Source organism: Alligator sinensis, unplaced genomic scaffold (assembly GCF_000455745.1).
Source record: "Alligator sinensis unplaced genomic scaffold, ASM45574v1 scaffold19_1, whole genome shotgun sequence".
NCBI classification, from domain to species: Eukaryota; Metazoa; Chordata; order Crocodylia; family Alligatoridae; genus Alligator; species Alligator sinensis.
The window spans coordinates 2,789,998-2,814,791 of NW_005841916.1; the positions used below are offsets into that span (position 1 = coordinate 2,789,998).

At 42.2% G+C, this 24,794-nt stretch overlaps 1 protein-coding gene across 1 annotated transcript in view; it reads left to right on the plus strand.

Annotated features, from left to right (window-relative positions):
• The first annotated feature begins 6 nt into the window (after positions 1-6).
• Positions 7-24,794, plus strand: part of DCAF6 (DDB1 and CUL4 associated factor 6) — a 153,916-nt gene continuing 129,128 nt past the window's right edge. The window contains exon 1 of the mRNA XM_014517574.2: positions 7-25. The gene's annotated coding sequence lies outside the window, so the exon portion shown is untranslated. The remainder of the gene's footprint in view (positions 26-24,794) is intronic.

Consider the following 24,794-nt stretch of genomic DNA (forward strand, 5'->3'; position numbering starts at 1 on the left):
GCCCTGCTGCGGCGGCACTACCTGGGTGAGCGACCGACGGACCCTGCGTGGGGGCGGCCGAGGGGGCTTCTTTTGTCTCGGTGGGGGCACCCCGCCCAGCAGGGGTTGAGGAAGGCGCCGCGGGGGCAGGAGGGGCGCGGCCGCGGGGCTCGAGTGAGGCTTAGGCAGAGTTGAGAGCAGCGTTTCTCGGCCTTTTTTGGGGGACCAGGACCCGTTTGGAAACGTCAGCGGGCGGTCCCCAGCCGGAGCCCCTCGGTCCTGACCCGCTGCCACCCAGCCACCTTCGTCCGGAGTGTGGGACCCCAAACGGCCCCAGCCGGCGAGGGGAAAGGCACGTTTTTCTCCTTTTAAGGAGGATCTATTTTTAAAGTTTGTTCGCGACTCTGTTGTATATTCTTGCAACCCGCTTTTGGGTTGCGATCCACGGGTTGAGAAACTCCGGACTAGATGGCCTCTGGAGGTCCCTTCCCACCTTGCTGCTCTGCGAGTCTGTGGATTGGTTCAGATGTTCGAAAGGCCCCAGGAGGAATCAGTTTAAGTTACATGGGTTTCTGTAAGCAGCGTGGCTTAGATTGGTTGGGAACCGAACACGCATTCGCCCTGCGGGGGGGTGGGGTGCGTAAATCTTAGACTAGGTTCTGGCATTTTTAAACGTGCGTGTGTGTCGAATGTGTGCGTGTGTGTGTCGAACTTCTGCTGTTATGGGTACAGACCGGTTTTCAATCACTTATACTGGTAAAAGTGTAATATCTGTACCTGGCACGTGAGTCTGAGCATTTTTAGGCCCTTGGATGCACCTGCTTGTGCTTTTATCAACAAGAGTCATTAGAGAGCCTCAACAGGATTTTTCTTTTTTGACGTGCATTTGCTTCTTTTTTTTGTTGGGTGGTTAAGATAAGTTTCTCTGTCCCCAGATCTCTTAAGCATGTATCGATGAGATTTCGGAGAAGCAGGATATTCGCAGCTGTGACTCCTTAGCTTTGCCGGTGGTGGGTTAGGGGATTAGGTCTGTGTTGTCAGGTTTGACAGGAGCCTGATGGAGAGTTCAGATTGTGGTTGTTTAGGATCATTTGGGTAGGGATGACTGTATAAGATTGTATAGCCTGGTTTGGATAAGAGTGATTTGGCCTTGGGCAGAGGGGTTGGACTAGATGACCTGTGGAGGTCTCTTTTAGCCCTGCTTCTCCATGAGTCCGTGTTCTTTGTGATTCTGAGCTTTATCAAAGGACAGCTCTAATACTAACTTGCACTTACTGGCACATGTTTTTGGCACTGTACTGTTTCTTCTTTCTCATATTCCTCTAGTCCTATATGGGTATTTGTTCAGTAGAAACTAGATTGAGATCAGAAGCTAACTTTAAGCAAGTCATTTTCAAGCAGTTATCAGTTGGCACTGGGTTTTGGGTTGTACTGATTTAGACTGAATTCGAGATGAAAGCCTTCATAATAGCCCAGTCTATCTCTCCTATCACTTTAATGTCCTACCAGCAGAATTCTTGTTCTAAAAATGGAAACAGGATGGCTTGATGTGTCAGTATAGTAATATTGTGGTAAGACATCAAGTCCTGTGGGGGGGGTTTAATCTGTTTAAATTGTTTTAGGTAGATAATCCAAAAAAGATGAGTAGCATTCCTGTTGCTTCCTGCTATTAAAAAAAACAAAACTCAGAGTAACCCATGTTAGCAGCACATTTCCAAATTTAGCCTTGGTAAGGTGACAGGAAGATGAAGTGTGTATATCCAGTGCTTGCATAATGTGATGAAGCTTTCATTTCAAGGTAATGTTTCCCTTTAATGTTCATTTTACTGAAGGTTTGGAAGATAGGGAAAGGCATATATTCTGCTCTTCCCATACACATCCTATTAATTTTTAGTTACAGAACTGCTCGGTCTGAAAGTCTGGCAAAGGTTTGGCAATTGGGCAGTACCATACTACCATACTCCTGTGGTTTTGAGTGACAAATTCCAAACTTGTTTTGTCCTGAGCCCTGAAAGTTATCAGACTGAACTGATAACAGACCTGATCTAACATGGGCCCATAAATCCTTTTCATATATTGCATAGGTGGAATCTGGGTTTTTCAGGAAACCAACTTTTTTTTAAACAGTATTTCTAAATTGTTGCTTCCCTTCTGACATAAAAGTTTTGGCAGACTTCTGAAAGAGGGACTGCCACGAAGACATGATTGAACATATGTGTTTGGATGTAGTGCCTCCTGGAATGAGGTCAGTTTTTTAAAGAATCCTTCTGTAGTGACAAAGGAAACAGTTTGATCCTATCATATCACTGCCATAATTTTGTCAGGATTTGCTGTTAGAGGTGCTGTCTTTTGGATGAGATATGACACTAAGATCCTTATGACTTTAAGTGATTATAAGATCCCATGGCACTTTTGCAACTGTACGATATTGAATCATAGTATCTTAGACTGGTGCTTATTTGGTGAATTATACTCTGTCTCCTGAAATTTGCCATATCTAAAGGATACTATGTTCGTTCAGATCAAAAGGATTTGTTATTGCGCTATGGTATTGTTATAGGAATGGTGGCACAATATCAATTGGCAATGAAGCTCTGATCTTGGACACACACATTTTAAAATATCAGTTTATGTAAAGCATTTTGGTTTCCTCAGAATGAAAGCCATTCTGCAAACATTAGGGTTGTTGGTTGTAGCCGTGTTGGCCTAAGGACATAGGCAGACAGGTTCTTTGGGTAGATGTGATATCTTTTATTAGACCTAAATAGTTGGAAACATTGTTCTTTGCATGCTTTCAGGCACAAACACCCTTCTAAAGACTGACCCTTCTGTAAACATTATTTCTTATATAGAGAAGTAGCAGCAGTGTTGTGGGGGGACGGGATGGAACGGGACCGGACCTTTTGTTTGTCAGAACCATCTCCCAGTATGAGGGTTTACTTGCTTTTCTTTGAGGGAGTTAGTCCTGCTGCTGAAGATAGACAGTGTGAAGCACTTTTAGTCTATAATTGGCTTCACAGGTTATCACAGCAAATCCATTATTTTGAAATCTTTTATAAAGGAGAAAATGCTGCTGTTCTGTTATTCAAAATGATTGTAAATGTTGTGATTCATCATTTGGCACAAAAGAAGCCGAGCAAAATAAATCCTTCACAAACATTGTAAATCCTCTTTGCATGTTCTTTCCTACTTTCTTTCCTCCTGGGAATCTGGAATTTTTAAGCTTGCTGAATTTTGTTGGTGCAGTTTTGGGGCCATCTCATGAAACTTTAAGAAAAAAAGAAATCACTAAATAAATATTTTGATTTTTCTGTATTTGAAAGCATTGGGTTTTGTTTATCGAAGTTGAATTCTTATACCAAGCCCTTCTTTTGTTTGTCTTGGAATTTAAGAAGGTTGAAATCTGAACTTGCTGCTAGAATACTCTGTGCAATTGAATGCATTATGGTCAAATTTGGTAATGTGTTGTCCACCAGGTATTAGAATCATATTTTGCAGAGCACTTTTGATTCTAAAAAACAGCAGTGCTCCTCCAAATAATGTGAGCAAAGTGAAAATGCCATGCACAGGTCTGCTAAGAAACTCTGTACATTTCTAATGCTTCATTATATTTCACTCACTCATTCTAACAGCCAACAAGGGAAAAAAGCTCATATGCACAGATTGTGTGAGCTCATTCTGTAAAGCATGGTAATAGATGTCAGAAAATATACATAGTGCAAAACTTTCGGTGTTTGATTTTTGAGATTTTGATTCTGACAGCTGGCAAACGGTGTACTTCAGTTGGTTAGCCAGGGAGAAAGCTATGACTGTCTTTTTATATCCATAGATATAAATAGGATCTATAGGAAAGAGAAGGACTGACTAATCTACTTATATGCATGGTTATTTAGTCCTGTTTACACAGTAGAACACCTGTGGTAAAAACTTGCCTATCTAACCTCCAGTTAACATTCCTAATTCAAAATTACCTATAAACAGGAAAGCAGCTAATTCCTTAAGGTAAAAAGTAGTGTAAAAAAGCTTCAGTTGTCTTGGATGAGAAAAATAGTACAGAGCTAATAAAATGGACACTGGGAAAATTTACAGTGAGGAGAGAATTGTTGGATTACAGGGTTGGACTTCCCCATGGTTTTCAGTCCCTGTAGTATTGGAAATCATAGTATGGAGTGTAATGGGTTTGTATAAACAGTTTTAACATAAACTCTTTCTGAAGTGTTTTCTAAATGTAACTTTTCAGTTTGGTTGCAATTTCTTGCTGTTACAGGTTATGGGAAATAACCACAGATCTTGTACCCTGTCCATTGTCTTTTATACTGGGCACAATACATATAACTGATTTTTATTATCCTGAGCTATGTTGATTGATATATCACATGTCTCTATATATGTCACTGTTAATAAACTTTTATCATTTTTTATTTTTTTTTAATTTTTCACCTGAATTAAAAATCTGTTGGGCAGCAGGACACACATTGGAGTGAGGAGAGAGGTGTATCATTGTGTTTTTCTCTCACATAATTCTGGCAAATTAACTGTGTTTTGGAAAAACAACACCTGTTATTGACTTGGTTTTGTGATTGTAAAGATCCAAATGATTGACTGCGGTTTTAATGTGAACATAATGCAGTCAAAGAGCAGAAGAGCAATGTGATTTTTTTTTTTTCCTCACTCTTTACAAGTGAAGAGATACTAACCTCAGGCATATTCTTTTCACTTAATAAAGCTAAGTCACTGTGACTGGTGTCAGAAAAGTAGGTCCTGGAACAGATTGACAAAATAAAAAGCAGTAAGTCATTGGGACCGTTGTTATTCAGTCAAGAGTTGGAAGTGGATTTAAGGAAGGGGCCTTTGCTACAACATCTTGTCAAAAACACCCCAACTCACTAAAATCAGTTGGTCTGCCAGAAAATAGAAGGGTACAACATGTACTAACCTTTACAAAAAGGTGTGGGGGCTGATCCTGGCAGTTTCAGACCTACAGAGTTTATGCTAATACCAAGTAACCAGCTGAAATAATTAGACATTGTAATTTAAATGTTGAAATAACCTCATATGCAGTAATTGCTGCAGCTTTTATGAAAGATTGTGCCCACTTAACATCTGAATCATGGTAACAAAATAATGCATAAAGGAACTCTGCCAATAAAATTTGAGCCTCCAGTAAAAAAGCTATATCACAATATATTTGCAAAAGGAAAAAAATGAAGGTGGTATAAATACGGTAAGTTCAATTTGACATCTTCCAAATTGTTAGTATTTTGCTTGGCAGTATGCAGGATATACTTTGGCTCTTTCTCTCCATTCTTTTTCAAGAAGATGACAGTTTTCAAGAAAATAGATAAGTAGGTGTGGCTAAAAGTTGGATGAATTAAGTCAGAACATTTTAACTAGTAATGCATTGCTAAGTCTAAGGATTGCCACCATATATTACTGATTTGGGTACATCTGAAAGGATAACAAAATGTGTAAGGGATGTAAGCCCCATGCTTCAAGAACTAAAGAATCCATTGAATTACTGAGGGCCAGGCTTTTGGCAGGGATGCCGAAAGGTAAGCCCTGCACCCTCCTTAAGTGCTACACCAATCCCCTTTCACTAGTTGATGTGTTTCTCTTTTTCTGCTCCTTGCTGCCCGGTTCTCCCTGCTTGATCTATTAATCTGCTGTCTGGTCCCTGCCCTATCTGTTGCTGTTCTCCCTGCTTCCTAAATACACAAAGGCTGCCTATGGCTTTTGACAAACAAACATGCTGCAGGTTGACTACCCATACATTAAATGATGAAAAAGCTTCCCTTGTGGCATCATTATTGTCTTGCCGGGTAATAGGGCATCTATAGATTTTGTATGCATTGAGTAAAAAAGCACTTAAACTGAGGGAAAATAAATTAATCATTTTTAAGTTGCTATATTCTGTTGTTCTTTCCTCTCTTAATCATTCTTACATCTTTAGCACTCCACTTTTCCCGTTTGTTTCAACCAGAATAACACAGTATTACCAACCCCAGGCATTCAAAAATCTGAGGTCAAATACCTTAAAATAATTTAGAATTCTTGTTTGCCTTCTAGTGTTTGAGCTTTTCTTTCCAGCCCTATTGACTAGGAACTTAATTTGTAAATGAGAAGGAAGATTCTCATATATTTCCATGTCCAGGAGATGGGTCTTTAAGTATCTTTACAGTTGGGATTAAAATTATGAGAGTTACTGACATGTTTAATACTTCTGCAGATTTAGGATCTTGTTTCTTAGGCTCAGCTACTTGCACAAACCAAGCCCCTTCCCACTTTGAAAGCTGAAAGTAGGCTCCAGCTGCCTTTGGACAGGGCAGTTTTACATTGGATGTGTTTTGAATTTCTGCAGGTAGTAGAGATGAGTGATTTCCTAAGAATAGAGAATGTGTGACTTTTTCAAACCCTTTCCACTCATGCCTTCATGAGTATAACTGCATGCAAATAAATCTTTCGTTGAGGTTATTGTTTAAAACTGCAGCATTTTTAGCTGGGTTTAGTGGTATCCTTGTCTACCACATAGGAGACCTGGGTTCAATTCCCAGATACTTACACAGTTACGGCCATGGAGGCACCAAACATCTGGACTCAGTCTGGTCTTTGGATTCTATCTGAGTGGCCTAAAGAGAGGATGGAAGGTCTGGGCAGCCTCCACTCTTCCAGAAATTTGTGCCCCGGCATATACATCGAAGGTCTGGGTGGCTCTCGTGCTATGATCCAGGAGGATTGATGGTTGCCACCGTTTTATTTTAAAGACTTGTTTTAGGGAGATACTGAAACTAAGTTCACAGACTGCAAAGCCTTGATAAATTCTGACAGTGTACGCGTAAGGATGTAAACTGAACACATATTTGAAACTCTTGAGCAGAGGTGTAATGATGTGGCCAGGCACCCCGGGACAGCTGCCACATCTGGCTAATGGTAACTTCCAGTTGCTGCTGTGCCACAAGTGCAATTATGTGGCAGCAACCATCCCTCCCTCTCCACCAAGTGCCACCTGGTCGCCCCACTCTAGTTGTGCCACTGCTCTTGAGGTTAACTTTGCTTCAGAACCTCCTTTTGGATCAAGGTTGGGGGTTTTTGAGAGAGAAGAAAAGGGGATGGAAAAAAAGACGAATTTGAAAGAGAATTTTAATGAGAGAGGTTTCTACAAATGTAGACTGTAATAGCCCATAAGCTGCTTAATAGGAATATGACATAGCAGTTGCTTGTGTTTGCTTGATCAAAGTGTGGGTAAGAGAAAGAGGCAGAGGAGAGAATGTCAGAAGTCAGAACAATTTTAGAAAGTGTGAGCAAGATTGGTCAAAAGTAGTAGGCTGTTTATATTAGAGTACAAGTAGTGGTCTTAAGCTAGTTAGATCGGGTTTAGGACAAGATATAGCTTAAATAGGAGATAAAAATAGGCATATAAATATTAATTAGAGTAGAACCTATTAGGAGCACTTTTAACCATTTGGGCCTTATTTAGTAACCTGTTTGATATTGAGCCAGGCAATAGAGTTTAAAAATCTGGGTTCACCTTGGACTATTTGCTCTTCAGCATTGAACTACAGTTCTAGCTGAACAGCTCATCTGCCAGTGAACTAAGATAGGCTCTCTTTTAAAACTTAATTTGAAACCTAGGTGAGAAGTCCTTTTCCTTAACAGACTGGTCAAATGTTAGATGCTTTTTAAGCCTTAAAGACTTTATATTTAAATTTCTTTCAAATGTTCATAAGATTTTCAGTTATAAAATGTGCATTCATCTAAATTAGAATGAATTATTTGCTTGATATACTCTTAAGATATGTGGTCACCTATATCTCATCTGTATTTTGTTATTAAATTTGCTATTAAAATTTATCTCTGTTTCTTTGTGGATATTTAATTTTGGTGGGCCTGGCTCTTTAGAACTTTCTTGATTCCTGGAGTGCCTCTGTGGGGTCTTCACAAAGCAGCTTCAGATCATAGTATATTGAAGCTGGTATAGTACAAAATATTTACCATGAGCAACAATAGGCAAAAAGTGTAAAGCTTTTTCAAAAGGAATTGGGTACAGCTAGCATCTTGATCCTGTGCGGGCCGGCTCCCGGTCCCGTCCTCGCCGGGCGCGAGCCGGGCCCGTCTGTGTGCATGCGGGCTGTGGCCGGCAGCCTGGGCACGCGGGGCCGGAGAAAAGTCGCGGGGTGGAGTAGTACGCTTGAGCTAGAATCAGTCATGGAGGCGTAATGGTTGATTGAAAAGATTATTTACTTATACCGGAGATGGTCGCGGTGCAGGCTGGACAGTTTCCCAGGTACAGCTCCGCTTCAGTCCTCGTTGGTAGGGATTCGTCTGGGCTGCGATCGGTGACGGGGAGAGGCTAGAGGCCGTCGGTAAGTGGTGCCCCAGAGTTTGCTAGGCTCCGGGGGTTCGGCAATTGGAGCCTCTATCGCCTTCTTAAGAAAGACGCGCTGGGTTCGAAAGGACCCACAGCGCTTAGAGATCCGTCTTTCTCTCCAACTTGGGCGGAAACCACCCAAGCCTTTTGTACGGCTAGCAAGCCAATAGCTAGCCGCCACGTGTGCCTAAATTAAGACCGGCCAATAATGTGGCTCAAATCTCAATACAAATGGCGGGAACTCCTTTGCAGCGTGCATCACTGTAATGCAAGAGTAATGCACAATGCAAAGAAGGCTACAGAACGGCGGGAAACACTTTCCTGCACGCGGGTTCTCTATAACAACAGAACACTCTGTCGTGCAAAAGAGCTGCAATTCGGCGGGAACATAATTTAGCGGTGCCAAAGCACACACAATCAAAAAATCCACAACTTTGGGTTGTGACAGATCCAAGGTAAAAGCATTGTGGGATATCAGCATTCATTCTGTGAAAACCCAGTAGGTGAGTTTCACTCTAAGATAGTTTTTAGGTTTTTATGGGATACTATCTCAGCTCTTAATATACTGACATTAATTTGAAGAAAAAGAAAAATGTTTCTGTAATATGCCTCATGGGGCCTTTTTGCATTTTCTGTAATACCACCTAGATTCTGAGAGTTCAGATTACATAAACTACAGACTTGTAGCAGTCAACACTATTTTTGCCTTGTGTGGTTTTGAATCTAATAATGACAATTTGAGCATTCAGATTAACTCTGCTAATGTATCCTGGCTTGTCATACAGCTCTTATAAAATACCATGGCACTCTGGTTCTTGCCAAAATCCTGCCCCTTGGCCTACATGCATGCTTGCATGCACTTGCCTCTATGTACTTCAGTGGTATTTAGTGTTGCTTACAAAGAACTCTACGCTTCCTTCTGGATAATGGCACTATTTAAATGAAGCTGTAACATACTAGAAATGTGCTGGATAAGGAAGGAAACCTCAACACATATTTGCAGTAGCTTTCCAATATGTGGGAGACGCTGAAATGTATTAGAGTGATATAGCTGTTATGGTCCAGGAATTATGCAAAAGGGAGGCAAGGATTTCTTAGTGTGGTAATCTTTTATTGGACCAACTGTGTAGTTGGGACAAACCTAGACAAGCTTCTGGATCACCTTTCAAATGCAAAGCTTTGTTCATCAGGTCACGTGATGAAGAATGCCTTTCATTTGAGACCTTGCCTAACTGTGTCCCAATTATTCAGTTGGTCTAATAAAAGATAACATCCTAAGAAATCCTTGCTTCTCAAATGATGTTAGAGCACTTCAGCTTTCACATTTTTCAGAAACATGTGAGTATTAGTTCAAATACTACTGAAACTCAGTGGGACCTAGGTTTCTAAGTGCTGAAGGTTCTGATTTTTGTATTGCACAACTTTTTTTTCAGCTGCTTTTCCTATTGTTAACATGCCAGAAGCATTCATTAAATGACTTCTCAGTACTGTAGCACATGCAGTGCCTCACTATAAATAAATCCCACCTGAGTGGAATAGAAAGAAATCATTGTTGCAATTACAGGTTGTCTTTTTTTGTTTTTGTCCTTTGAAAACTCAATAGGAAAATGTGTTTAGCTAATTGGGCAGTGATTTTTCTCATCTGTGACTTAACACATGCTGAATTCTGCAAGTTTATTTGTACTTTCTATTTTTTTTTTTTTTTAAAGGATTATATTTCCAATCCTTGATGCAACGCTTTAACCAATGACTGCTTTCAGTGTTAATATGATTGTATTGGTGAAGATCCAGGCATGGCTCTGTTGTATCTATATTTTGTTCAGTCCTGAGATATGAAAACATTAACTTTGCAAGCTTAAATTTCTGACTTATGTTGAAAGTCTGGAGACTTTCAAGATTTTTGCTGTCTTTCAGTTTTAGTGCTAGCATTCCCTTGAGTCTTCAGTGTATACTTTTAAAAGAGCTTCTTGTTCAAACTGATGATTTCCTTTGTAAATAACTATCTGTACCTTGATACTGAATATATGAGACAGTTTCATAGTTTAGTTGCAGTTTGATCTTGTAGTAATGAATCCTCTGTACATGAAAGCTGTTTCCTGCTGCAGAGGTAACTGGTGTGCCAGATTTGTATTGCAGGATGAGGTGATGATTTGAGAGGTGTATTTGGGTTTTATTTTCTTACAGTTCTTCCCCAGTTTAATTATTTCTGTTGTCTGTTTATAATTGGCAACTTGTGTTGATATATATCCAGTAAAGTTTAGGTTGTTGCAATACAATGTTGTTACTTTTTGTGAGCTCTCAAAGTGATCTTGTGTCATGAATGTCCTGCAAAAATAGGTGTTCAGGATGGGGGCAATTGATTACTTTCCAAGGTCTTTTCCACTGAAATCTTTAGCAGTTGTTTTATCTTGTTGAAAATTGAGGTTGCCATATTTCCAGTTTCAAAAAAGAAGACACCTGTTGGGGGTGGTGGTGGTAATATGATTGTGGGGAAGGGCAGTGATATGCTTGTGCCCTGCCCCTGCCCCTCATTCCCAAGCCACAGCCTCTGCCACAGCCCTGCTGCTGTCCCTTACTCTTGACCCACAGTACCCTGCCCCCAGACCGTGGTGGTACCCTTCACTCCCAACCCTCAGCCCCTGTCCCTGCTGATACGCCTCATTCCTGATCTGCAGCCCCCTGGCCCTGTCTGTGCCCTGTGCTCCTGACCCGTAAGTGCCCCTCACTCCTAAACCAGAGCCCCCCAGCCCTGCCGGTGCCCCCACTCCTTACCTGCAGCCCCTGCCTGCCCCCACCCTGCTGGTACCCCTCACTCCTGACCTGCAGCTCTCTGTTGCTCCTGAAGAACCCCCCCACCCCATTCCCCCGCTGGAGAGGCAGACAGCTCCCCACCCTGCTGCAGTCCTAGTGCCGGCAGGCACCTTTGCACATCCATCCACACCCACAGTCCCCAGCCCTGGCCCTCCAACCCCTGCCCCACACAGACTTGCCTGCCTGCAGCTGCCGGGGTGTGCACACAGATGCATGTGATGCTCCTGCCTCCAGTTGCCCTCCTTTGCTCCCCCCCAGCCCCAGGCAGCTCCTTGCTGGGACAAATCAGGAAGTGCCTGGAAAAACTTTGATGCTGAGTGGAGGCAGAGCAAAATCCCGGATGTTTGTTGATATTAAAAAAAACCTGCCTAGGTGGAGATGGGAGGGCCCTAAAAGAGGACATGTCTGGGAAAACCTGGGCATATGGTAACCCTATTGAAAATAGTCCTGATGCAGCAGGCGTTTGTCAACTGGACCATGCCCTAGGGCGGGAAGGCCCTAGGGCAGTGGTCACCAACCAGTCTTATCTCAGTCTGTCAGAGGCTGCATTGTCGGGAGCCGCAGGATGCAAATGGCTAGGCTGAGCCATGGCCCAATGCTACCTAGGCTGGGTGATTGGGGTCAGAGCCTGGGGCAGGGGTAGATCCTGGGGTGCCCTTTACTTACTTAAAGTGATCTTCACTTTTTGTATGCCCTAGGGCAGGGGCTTCCAACCTTAATTACCTTAGGGCAAGGGTTCCCAACCCTTTTATGCTGATGACTGGTAAGCTGCAGACCAGAAATGATGGTAGACTGGCAAACTGCGAACCAGCAGCAACCAGCATACTGCGGGTCGGCAGCCAACCCTTTTTTATATTCAGTGTAAAAAAAGGGTTGGCTGTTGGTCCACAGTATGCTGGTCATTTCCAGTCCACGGTTTGCTGGTCCACGGTTACTTCCGGTCTGGTAGCCAACCTTTTGTGGACCATTACTGGGTCGTGGTCCAGGGGTTGGGAACCCCTGCCCTAGGGGATACGCGCGTGCAGAAGGGAACAGTGGTGCCACCCACCATCCTGTGCTGCTGCCCCCCAGGACGAGGACCGGGAGGAGGTGAGGGCAGTGGTGCCTCTCTGCGGCCGGGCTGCACAGACGTTGCCCACCTGGCTGGATGCGGGGAAGGGGGAGCTTGCACACAGCAGTGACCGCTGCCACCCACCACCCCATGCTGCTGCCGCTCCGCATCTAGCTGCATGCCCCACCCCCACCACCTACTCCATGTCCAGCCGCCGGGGTACGCTTATTTAAAAAGGTTGAAAACAGCATTAAGGCATTGGTATCAATGCAGCTGTATGTACAGATTGTGAACCCCAAAGAAGAGAAAAGGTAAGCTGAGATGTACATTATGTGGGTGCAAACCTCAGCTTGCGTTTGCTTACACTTGGGGCTCGACATCAGTGTTATCTGTACACACTGTCACTGTACACACTGTCAATTCCAGGATGTTACTAAGGGGCAAGTATGAATAGAAAAAAAAATCTGGTTGGATCTTTGCCTGATTGGAACCCGGAATCCAGAGCAGAGTATCCAAGTCATCTTAATGGTTTCAGCATAGCTTTTGTTTTTCTCTGTACATCTCATTCCCCATCCCTTGCAACTGTGGAAGTCCTCAGGGGAGGTGAATTGAGTTCCTTTTTAGAGTAGTATTAATGTTACTGCCCACTGGTCAGCTGGTGTGCATAAGCCACTGGAGGATCATCCTTTCCTGCCCTTGACCTGAGCATGGTCTCTGAAGCATTTTCAGTTCCTGCGAGGTCTGTACAGAATAAAGCAAGGGTGTCAAACTCATTTGGTCCCATGGACCAAATTCAGATTGCAGGGCTTTTCCAGGCCAGATCTAGACTGGACTTGTGGGCTGAATAACTTGTGAACAGGGACAATGGTGTTTATCCCCTGGCTGCTGGAGATGCTGTTTTGGCCAGGCTCCACAACTCAGGGAGTTAACACAGCTGCTGCTTGTCCACCTTTTTCCCTGTCACTTATTTTAGTCACCAGAGGTGACCAGAACCCCTGATTTCCAGTGGCAGGCAGGTGGGGGAGGCAAACTATGTTAACTCCATAGGTTCTGGAGCTACATTGAGACAGCAACTCCAGCACCTGTGCTGGTTAACACTTGTCACTTCTGGGGCTCTGGCAGCTGTGATGACAAGCCCTGTGGGCTGAATCCGGTCCATGAAGGTGGGTGGTCCAGCCTGTAAGAAGCCCGGTGGGCCAGGTGTTTGGCACACCTGGACTAGGGTATTGGTAACAATGTGGACAACACTAAAAATATTTATCCAGGATATATATCCCTTTGTCATTGCTGTGTTGGGTGGCCATTCTCCACTTTTGTTCAGCACTAAGCTGCAGTCCAGCTTGATGTAAATTAAAACATCTATAATGGCCTTTGAAGTGTTGTTTCTCTAACCGGAAGCCCTTTGTAAATTAAATATAAGTTCCTTAATCTCCTAGGATGAATATACACAATTTTAAGGTCATTTTTTAAAAATAAGTTTAAAAAACAAACCCTGAGCTATAGTTAAAGACTGCCAGTCCTGGCTGCATTCCTGTAGTAGATGGTCACCAGACTGTTATAATTGGACACAACCTTTGGATTCCTTGTATTTCCAAGCCAGCTGGGCCTGGACAGCTTCCAGATGCTGTTTCTAGTTGTGGCTTCTCAGGAACACTGCTGGGGAGGCAGACTCCTTGTCTCCCTGCCCCCCTGCCCTCCCCCAATCCCATCTAATGTGGGACTGTTCAGTTCAACTGTTCTATATCCTGAAATGAAAGCTCTCATCTCATGAGCTTGCTTAGTCACTCTTATGCTTCCCCCAGAGCTCTAGCTCCAAGTTCTCTGGCTTATAGTTTAACTGTGTTTTACCTGCTTCAAGTCCTCAAGTAAAATTATCTATGCAAAAGCACTCCTTAAACATGTACGGTTTACTTTTAGCCAGTACATGAGCTATACAGTACATGAGCAGAACAGTAAATATAATATTCACTTGCATATCATGGACCCCCAAATAAGATGCGTATCTTGTTTTGGGAAGGTAAAATAAAGATTTTTTTCCCCCCTGAATCTTAACTACCACATCACAGCTCACTATGTTTGAATGATGGTTGCATGTAGGGAGGCAGAATCCACTCCTCCAGCTTCATACCCTTTCCTTGTAGCTAAAGAGCTATAGGTCTAACCCTGTCATAGCTGCTTCTCAGCTCCTGGCAGCCATCCCACCACCCTCAGTTCTCCATTCTGGTGCAGAAATCGGCTTCCTTGCTTAAAACACGCACCCCAGTTTTGGAGAGTTGTTTTTGGGAAGAAGGTGCATCGGGTATGTGAGTAAATACTATATTTGAACTCCAGCTCCCCCATCTGTGAGCTTCACCACTCCTAAGGGTCCTTGGAGGAAGGCCAAAACCCCCTTCTTGCTTTTCTTGCTATTGCTCCAGCTGTCTTTCTTATGTTTCTAGTGCTGGAATGCCTGCCCCTGCTTAGCAAACTCTCTCTTGAAAGAGCTCTGGCACTTCCTTTTTCTTTCTTTTTTTTAATTTCTCCTGGTCTACTGGGGATTTTGCTTCATCATTCCCAATGAATGATGGGCAGGTAGTGAAAAGCTAATGGTATTGTTGGTAGCAGTCCCATTGTCTGAGTGGGATAGGGCTATTGAATGTTGATTTCCCCTGGATGGCCCTCTTTCTATTCAGTCTTATCTGTTCTGGTTTCAAGGTGCTACAAGTTATCTGAAGATTTTACTCACAAATAATATTATAAATTGTGTATTATAATTTATAATTATAATAAGTATAATTTCAGAAATTAAAAAGGAATGTCTGAGTTGACAGGGAACTCTTCAACTCTTAGGCTGAGTTCATTTTACAGAAAAATAACTGTAATTGAATGTTAAATGTTAACACATTCACAAATGGGGTTTTTTTTTCTTCTCACCCATCAAGATAATAATACAGTTACTTTAACTTGCACTAGGGACAGTTAACCACATTAGTCTGTAGTTAGGTAGAAGGTGGGGCAGGGTGGCACTTTATAGACAAACTTTTTTAGAGATGCTTGAGCTTTTGTAGGCTACAGCAGTGGGGGTCATTCTTTTAGGCAGGTGTACCACAAATTAAGCCCTAGGCCATCTCAGAGTGCAGTTGCTCTGCTTTTTGCTCCCTGCCCTGTGCTCCCTTTCCAGTTGACTGCTCTCATTTCTGCTTGCTGCATTATCTGCCACTGTTTCCTGTCCTCTCCTTGATTTGCTGTATGGAGCTCACTGAGGCTGCCAGTGCCACTTAGGGCACTTGTGCTGAAGTTGGTCACCCCTGGGCTATAGTCTTTGTCAGATCCTATGAATGGAATTCTGTTTTTCGATTGGTATAACTATTCGTTCCTAAGGCTAGTAGTTTGCAAAACATTAACAGTCATCATCCCCTGCAAGTGTCTTGAGTAGAGCAGTTTCTTTGAGATCAGCCTAGTATAAAATGTAGACCTCAAATCAATGTTCTTATCACTATAGCAGTGCTAATTTACTTACAGATATAAAACCCAGGTAAAGACTTGTCAAAAAATAATGGTGGTTGATAGAAAAAAAATCCAAAGATACATTTGAGCATACACAACAAACAGCTGCACAAGACTGTTTTAGTGACTGTACAACATTGCATGACTTCTTTATGTTCTGTCCATGCAAATCTTCCCTTGACACAGTGCAGCAGTTAACAGTGAAGGCGCAAGAGAAGATGGCTCTGTATGTATCTGTTTTCATCCAACATAAGCATAGAAATAGGTAGCTGGTATCCATTTCAGAATCTGAAGTTGTTTACATGGCCAGTCATTTAAAGGCATGTCGATGAAACAAATTGTGCATATTGATTACTGTGCTTCATTGAGTCAAGAAGTATGCTGTTCTGAATATTTTTGGGGCTGGAAAAAATAGACTTCCAGAGTCTCATCATCTTGAGTTGCCCCCTTCCATTATTTTTTTTTCCTTCCCTTTTCATTTTGGTCACAATGAACATTCCCCTAGAGTCCCATCAGTGTTTAAAGCTGGTAGTGTATAGGTTAGTGGGCCATTTAAGAGAATGTATACCATATTAGTGTAAAAATGCAGCCTCAAACTACTCTTGCTAGTAACAGATAACATGAAATTCCCATGTCATGTAGCTGCGTCTGTTTTAATTCCACAAGGTAAATACTGCAGTACTATCAAGATGAACAATATGGCCTTTTATTTTACTTACAAGGGTTAAATTCACTTGTACTTTTTCAAGTTTATAACATGCTAAGTGTCAGATAATGAAGACCTAAATTAATAGGTTGTCTCTAATATTGTATTTACTTCAGTTTAAAACTTAAGTGCCTGTAACCTTATCAGTGACAGAGACACAAGGGAAGTTTATATTTAGCCTGTGGATTATTTTAGACTCTGATATGTTTGAAAGTTGAATAAGGACACTACTACTGATGCAAACAAATCTAGTTTGTTTGCTGTTACTGGTGTTAATTGGGTCTTGATAAATGAGCAGAAGCAAGTTTTAAAAGGAAGTTTTTTTCCAAAAAACACTTAAGTCTGTTAATCAAACAAATATATAAAAATGACCGTCTGGTTCAGTGGTTGTGTTATATCTGCCTCTGTCTATTTTTTTTCTTCTCTGTGGTCAAATGCTGTATTAACTTACTTTCTGGGAGTCCTTGGGCTTTGGTGAGATTTCCTGGGATGTGATTGAAGGCAGAATATCCCTTAAGGTTTTGTTTGTGTGATATTGTTAACAAGTCCAACTCCAAATATTTTTAACACTTTGGAGGCTGTGCTGTAGGAACTTGATGTTCACTTACACAACCCAAACTGACTTGGTGTTATGTGTAGAAAAGTTAGTTGTATACTAAAATGTCAAGCAAGTCATTTTGTAGTGGTATAAAGTTTTGTTTTTTTATGAATAATGTTCATACTTTCATGGGTAGGTAAGATGTAGAAAGGAATTTGGTCAGTTTACTTTGCACTGAATAATGAGCTCAAATGAAACAGATGAATTTAAGCATTGAAAAGAACCCATTTATTTAGCATTTAAAAATGAGAGCTGTAACATAATATTGAGTTTTGAAAGGGAATCAAATGACTGAGATCAGAAGTCTTGGGTGTTATGCCTGACACTGTCATTGCATGGTGGTTTTTCAGTTGCTTGAGTGCCCTTTGCATCAATTTTTATTATTTGTAGAATGGTGCTAGCACATACTTGTCTAGCTTATGGGTGTTCATATTTTTAAGAATTTTGAGCTCCATGGATGAAAACTTGTCTACTATATCATCACCAGTCTGAAGTCCTGGGTACTATTCTAAGGGTGCCTGTAGATGTGTGGGGACGCTGCTCCGACGCGCTGACTTGATTAATCAATTAATTAAGTCTGCTGGAGTATACTAATTAGCATGCACCAGCAGCCACCATGTCCTGTGTTTCAGCATTCCCGCACTTCAAAATGGCAGGGGGGGTGCTTTAACTGAAGCTCATTGAACAAACTTTAGTTATAGCGCTTCCATTGCCATTTTGAAACGCAGGATGCTGAATACACGAGATGCGGACATTTTAATTAGAGCCGCTCTAATTAAAGTGCCGCTCCAAGAGCCGGTCTAATTAAAGTGCACCCCCCCACCACCTTCAGCACAAATAAAGACGCCTTAAGACAGCAGTTTTCAACCTTTTTTAGTCTAAGTACCACCAGCAGCCAGACACCAAGTGGGAAAGGAATAGGGGGGAAGTAGCGCATAGCTGAACACTGAGCGGTGGTGGGGGTGGCATGAGGCTGGACACCGAGCAGGGAGGTGGGAACGGAGCACCGCTGCCTCCCAGGAGCAGAACCATGACTGGGCAAGGAAGCTCACCAGGCTGGTGTATGGCTGTGGCGGCTGCTATGTGCGAGCTTTCTCGCCCTGCAGAGGGGTGACGCTGCCCTCACCCTGCCCTGGCCTTGCTCCTGGGAGGCAGTGGTGCTCTGTCCCCACCGGCCTGTGTGTACCCACCAGGACTGGTCCAAGTACCCCAGGGCTACGCATACCCCCAGTTGACAACTCCTGTCCTAAGAGACTAAGAAAATGTGGGTTTCCTTCAACTGAAGAAGTAATGCGTTGTGAAATGGATTAAAAAATATGCCAGATCAAGATCTAGGACTTGTCCAGGACAAATGACCAGTATGCAAGTGAAAAAGTTATGTTCCGTAAAAATGTTCTTTAAAATGCTTTTAGGGTATAAGTTAATAGATGCTCTGCATTGGAAACAGATGCTGGCTCTGTTTCAGTTTTAAACTAGGGCATTTCAAATGTCACGGTAAGCTAGCACATAGACACTTGGCCTTGGAAAAAATCAGCTTGAGATAAATGAGAGTTCATTTGACAAACAGAATCTATTAGTACTTTTCGGACAAGGGGTTATCTTCTTTTCATCTCTGATACTGTGATGGTAAGACTTTAAATAAAAGGTTCGGCTATATTTCTGGATGACGTAGATGAGGTTTTATCTTTAGACTTTGTTCATGAAATCATCTGTGCTTTTCAATGGAGAATGCCAGTTTAAGATTTCAAATATATAAAGTTCTTAAGATCTTGCTCATTAAGCTCTCATTGCTTTACCATTGCTGTCTAATGGGGGGTAACTACGTATAGGAGAGTGGCATGGAGTTTCATTGTCAAATTCCACAGAAAACATTAGGCAGAATGATTGAGAACAAGACCTTCTTGAAGACTTAGGTTGATTTTAATCCTCATTTCATCATGAGTTTAGGTTTCAAAGTAGAAGCCAAAGTCTAGCAAGTGTCCTCCAGTGGCCACAGTTTAGATATAAGGGGTGTTTGACCATCATGGGTGCATTCAGGTGAGCGCAGCTGTACTGTATGTGGCACTGCAAACACGTCTGTAGCACCACATACTGCACAGTCAGGTGTTCTCTGTGCTACAAGGGTGCACTGCCCATGCATGCACTGCTGTTTTTTGGGTTTTTTTCTGTGGGTTTTTTGACCTCTGGATCAAAAAAAAAATGGAAAAAAAACCTGGAGCAGCTCATGCACGGGCAGCATGCACTGCTGAAAACTGAGCTGGGCCACCCAGAGCAGCGCTGCGGTGCCAGCCAGGCTCTGCCTGGTGCAGTTGCCACAGCTGCAGACCTGGGAGGCCCTCAGGTAAGGCTGCTGTGGCCAGCACAGTGCTGGCCCCAGCCTTCCCTACTGCCCCCAGAGTAACTTACCATGTGCCAAAGCGCACATGGCACAGGTGTTTCCCGGAAACAAATAGATACGGTACAAGGTGTGCTGCTGCTACTTGTCCCCGGGGAACCAAATGTCCAAACATGTATAGATGCAGTCCGTTGGTTGAAACTGACTCCCTTCCCTGCTAATTTGAATCAAGCAGGCTAAAGTGACAGAGAGAGGAATCATTAGGAAAGTTATGAGACAGTGATGCTGAAGCTTTTGGTCCCATGGCCCAGGTGAGTGGTGTGGGGTCAGTATGCAGGCTGGATTGGGCTCCGCATGGCCTTGGCTGGCCCCTGCTTGTTGGGACTGGGCCATGGGGCCTGGCTTCACCATCTCCCTGTCCTGAGTGCAGCAAGCAGGGCCCAAGGCTTCCCACAGGTATGGAAATTTGGCAGCAGGCGTGTGATGCCATGGGCAGAATCTAGACCATAGAATATGGGTTGAGCACTCCTGTTTAAGTAGGGACCTACCTAAATTGATGTTTCGTGGATTTTGTGGATACTGAGAAATCTGGGGCTGCCTGTGAAATTTGTTGGAAAAACAATAAAAATAAGTGTTTTACTAAGTCTTCCCTCCCAGGCAGGCCTTGCAACCCACCTGGGAGGGGAAGACACTGGCTGGCAGGGCAGTATGAAGGGGACAACAGACCAGATGGAGGTTGCTCCTCCTCCCCCCAGGGTCTTTCTGCCAGTCATCACTGAGGGTTGGGACTGCTGTCAAATGCCTATAAAATAGGCTCTTCCTACCAGGACAAAGCTGTGAAAATGACTTTGTCTTGTTGCAAGTTAAGTAGGTCCCTAGTTATAAGCCAATGCAGGTGTAGCCTCTGGACCTAGTCACTAGAAAGAAGGATCAAACAAAGTAAAAATATGTAATTAAGGTAAATAGTTGAATTAAGTTTTCTGCTAGCTGATAAAAAATCATGTTGAAAGCAAACCTGGGAAAGAAAGAATCTGTTTGTTGTCTTTCCTTTATTTTCTTTCCCTTTCCATCTTTTTGCACACTAGCAATTCCCAGCAGAAGTCCATCTGCTCTTGCACACACTACCTTGCCAGGTTATTTTTTTATGTGAGTACTGTAGAAACTCCTACATGCAGATATGGTACATTACACAGGAATGATCATCTGCTGTGGAATCCTCTTGTTTTGCAACTCTAAATGGGAAAGGGTTGAAGAGTACTGGACAGGCAGTCCTTGATTTACAGTGTTTTAAGTTGCAACGTTTCGCACTTACAGCTTTTATAAATTGAAACCCTGTTTCAATTTTCTGACCTCAGTTTCAGCTTTACAACGCTTGATCCGATGCAACGCTATGCCAGCGAACAAGTTGACTATGTCGCTAATCTCCCTGGAGATCATCTGTCCAAACTTTCTTGGACACTTTCTTTAAGAAAGTAGACAAGACTCCAGAAAAACCTGCAGCCAAGACTCCTGAGAAGACTCCAGCCAAGAACCCTTCAAAAAGTTCAGCAGTCACCTTAAAGAAGTCCTTCCAAATCAATATGATTGCTATTTGCAATATAAATACATTGATGTAGCTATATTACTCATCTATAATTGATTGAGTAGAAAATTCTGGGTTATTTTTGGTGACGATAGGGTATCAGGCCTTGGTTCAGGAACCAATCCCCCATTTATAACATTGTTTCCTATGGGAAAATCGGTTCCAAGTTGCAACATTTTGACTTAAGATGCGTTTTTCAGGAACCAATTGTGTTGTAAGTCTGAGGAATACCTGTATTGTTTCCATGTGCTGAATTTACCTTTGGTAGGGAAATAAGCATTTTCTAATCTATGTATTATGATTTCACAGATTTCATAGACATTAGGGCTGGAAGGGACCTTGAAGATCATCGAGTCCAGCCCCCTGCTCCAGGGGCAGGAAGTCAGCTGGGGTTAAAGAATCCCAGCAAGATAAGCATCCAAATGTTTCTTGAACGAGTCCAGGTCTAACTTACTTAGTGTTAGCATCCAGAGGCCGCATAGATTGAGGTACTGTGGTGCTGAAATGCTGTAAAAACATAATAAATGAAATTTGTAGTGAAAAAGTTCACAATTGAAAATTAAATAAAATATTTTCAAAATTAATCTAATATAAGAATTGGGCATCCGCAGTGAAAATCCTAATGTGTTACTGAACAATTGCAAAAGTGATAGGTTTCAAGTGGACAACTGCATCCAGGAAACCCAGTGTTAAGATTGAAGTTTGCTATATATTCCAGCATAGGAGGAATGTGCATTTTAAATATGAAGATTACCTACCATTTTATTAATTATGGAAAACAACTTTTTCATCAAAGGATTATCAGATGTGTGTGTCCGGTTTGTTATGCTGCAGTTTAAATATTCTACCATATCAGTTCCTTTTCAAAATACATTATGTATCGGACTTGATTATCTGGTGCATTGTGCATACACATTCAAGGAATAAATTGAAGGCAAGAAAGAAAATGTCATTTTGATACGTACATTGTACTCTTTAAAATATGAAGTTGTTATTATAGTTTCAGACCCAGGAGGCCTGTAAATTAATTTCTGCACAGACTGAGTGAATACCTGTATTCACTGAACAGGTTTGAGAATGGTTGCCTAAAATGAGGTGATAATAGTATGAATATTAACTACATGACTAAGCATTTGGCAAAAGGAGGGACTGTGTCTCGCTATTATAATTCTGAAAGCAGAATGCTAATCAACAAAATATTCTAATGAAAAAGCAGTGTTTCCCATTCCACCATATCTATAGGAAGGGTTAGTACATGGTGAGCTTGCATACTGAAATTTAGTTAAGATGTGGTGGCTAAGATCTCGATATTTAAAAATAAAATTACTTAAAAAATAAATGCACAAATGTTCGGTCCCTTATAGCTTTTTCATTCAGGTTGAATGATGGCTGTTTTGAGCAGTACACTTAAATCCCTAGTAGCATATTGGTACAAGGGAACATTGTACCATCTGAATTGCCAGTATTACTTCATGAACATCTGATTGTTTGTTTTTTGAAGTTCTCTTGTTCCAGTCTGACCAAGATCATAGGCAAGGTGATACAAATGCTACATTTCAGAAAAATAGCATTTCTTTGTGTGTCTGTGCAGCTTCAGCTTACAATGGTGCAGGTGCTAGTGCAAATTTGGAATCTTTCCACTAGCGGTGTCCATTGGGGCCATGTTTGTGCCTGTGTCCTCATGCGTCTTCACTTTAGGACAGCGTGGCTACAAACACATTTCAGTTCCTGCTTCTGCTTAGTGAGGCAGAACTTGGCAGTATCTGCTTGCTCCCCCATAGTGCCTTTTTATTAAATCAAACTTGTATATGTTATTACAGTAATAAAAATAATTGGGGCAAAAATAGCTTTAAATTATTGGCAGTCTCTTGGTTTTATTTTCTTTAATTATTTTTCCCCCTCCCAACTACTGTGGGTATCAGGATGCCTTCCCTCATGATCACCAAGCTTAAACTCTCCAACCTGAAGCTTGTGCCCTTTTGTGTGATGCATTTACTGCATTTGCTGGCAAACAGTCAGTGGTAGTGTTGTTCCTGTAACTGGGATGGTTGTCCGAGGATATAGGAGAAGCAAGTTTTTTGAGGTGAGGTAATATTTTTTTTATTGGACCAACCTGTATAATTGAGAGAGCAAGAGGAAACAAGCTTTTGGGTTTTAAGTGCCCTTTATCGGGTCTGGGAAAGAAGCAGTCATGGCCCAACCTAAGTACAAGTTAAAATAATTGTTTTAGTTTAACCTAATTAGGTTAATGGATTGATCATTTGAAAAGTGAAGTGGCCAGTTATCACTTGTGGAGCAAAGAGGAGTTAGCTGAGACAGAAATGAAAAATATATAATTAACCATAAAACCAGTATCTCTGAGTTCTATGGTTTTTGGTAGAGCTATGAATTTCTGTTTCTAGGCCAATCATCTGAAGGTATTTTGTGGATTTTTTTTTTTTAGATAAGGGTTGTGAAAAAAGATGGCGTGATGGGTTTTGTGACAAGTGTTCTCTGGCTGGTGATAGGATGTTCCTGTCTTTTATCACTTTTCTATAAGAGTTTATTCTGGATCATAGAATAATAGGGTTGAAAGGATCTCAGGAGGTTTTCTAGTAGTTCAAGTGTGTGCTCAAAGCATGATTGTTTCTGACTAAACTGTGTTTGTTAGTCAAGTGTTTGTCTCACCTGTTTTTAAATACTTTCAAGGATTGAGTTTCCACAACCTCTCTAAGCAGTCTGTTACAATGCTTAACCACCCTCATAGTCAGAAAGTTTTTCCTAATGCCCAGCATAAATATCCTCTGCTACAATTTGAGACCATTGTTCCTGGTCCTTAACTGAACAGTCTGCACCTAGTCCCCAGTGGCCACACTGAGTGTGTCTACATGTGCTCCTTACTGCACAGTAAATTAATTTACTGCGCAGTAAGGCATCACTGTCTACATATGTGCTGCAGTTAGGTCTCAGTAGATCAGTTTACTCCGGCATAGGATAGTACCTGTGTCTGATGGGACTATCTGATGGTGGAGTGAATTACTGTGCTTAAATACATTTGTAGACGGTGAGGTTGGGAGTAGTTTACTTCAGCTCAAATTGCTTTGGAGTTTATTCGGCTGCATTACGACCGGCCATTGCGCCTTTTTAAAAAATCCAGCATTTTCACGTTTCTAGCAAGTGCTTGGGCCTGAGCACACTGGATGTATGAGGTTATACTGTATTGTATGTGGGGTTTTTGATTGCAACTGTGTTGGTCTAAGAACATAGGCAGGCAAGGTTTTTTCAGTAGATGTGATATTTTATTAGAGCAACTGAGTAGTTCGAAAAAATCTCTTAGCAAGCTTTTGGGTGCAGTCACCCTTCTTCAGGCATAGGGAATCTCTGCTGTTCACTCCCCATACCTGAAGGACGGTGACTGCACCCAAAAGCTTGCTAAGAACTTTTTTCCACCTACTCAGTTCTGTGGGCCATAATTCAAGGATGGTGTTTGGAAAATGGCCTCAGTTGCGTGTCGAGTGGGGCACGGAGTAGTGACACCAACCCAGACACGCTCGGGGATGCCAAGTGTGAGAGAGGAAAAAAGCGCGACAAGTAGTAGGTGAAGAAAATTCATAAATTTACTTACAAACCAACAAGATGATTAACGAGTTGAATACTATTTACAGTGGCAGGTAGACACAGACGATGTGGTACAGGTAGAAAAACGAACAACTGATGGGTAGCGGCGAGTAACAAGCAAGGTGTAAACACACAGGGCGTTCCGGATAGCGCGTGGTCTAGCTATAAGCTGTGGTAGCCTATGCTAGGAATCTAGCTAGAGGCCTAGGGGTCTGTCCAGACAAGACAGGTGATCAGGCTGTCTTCCTGAGTTCGGGAGCGTCTGGGGAACCCTACGCTGAGGT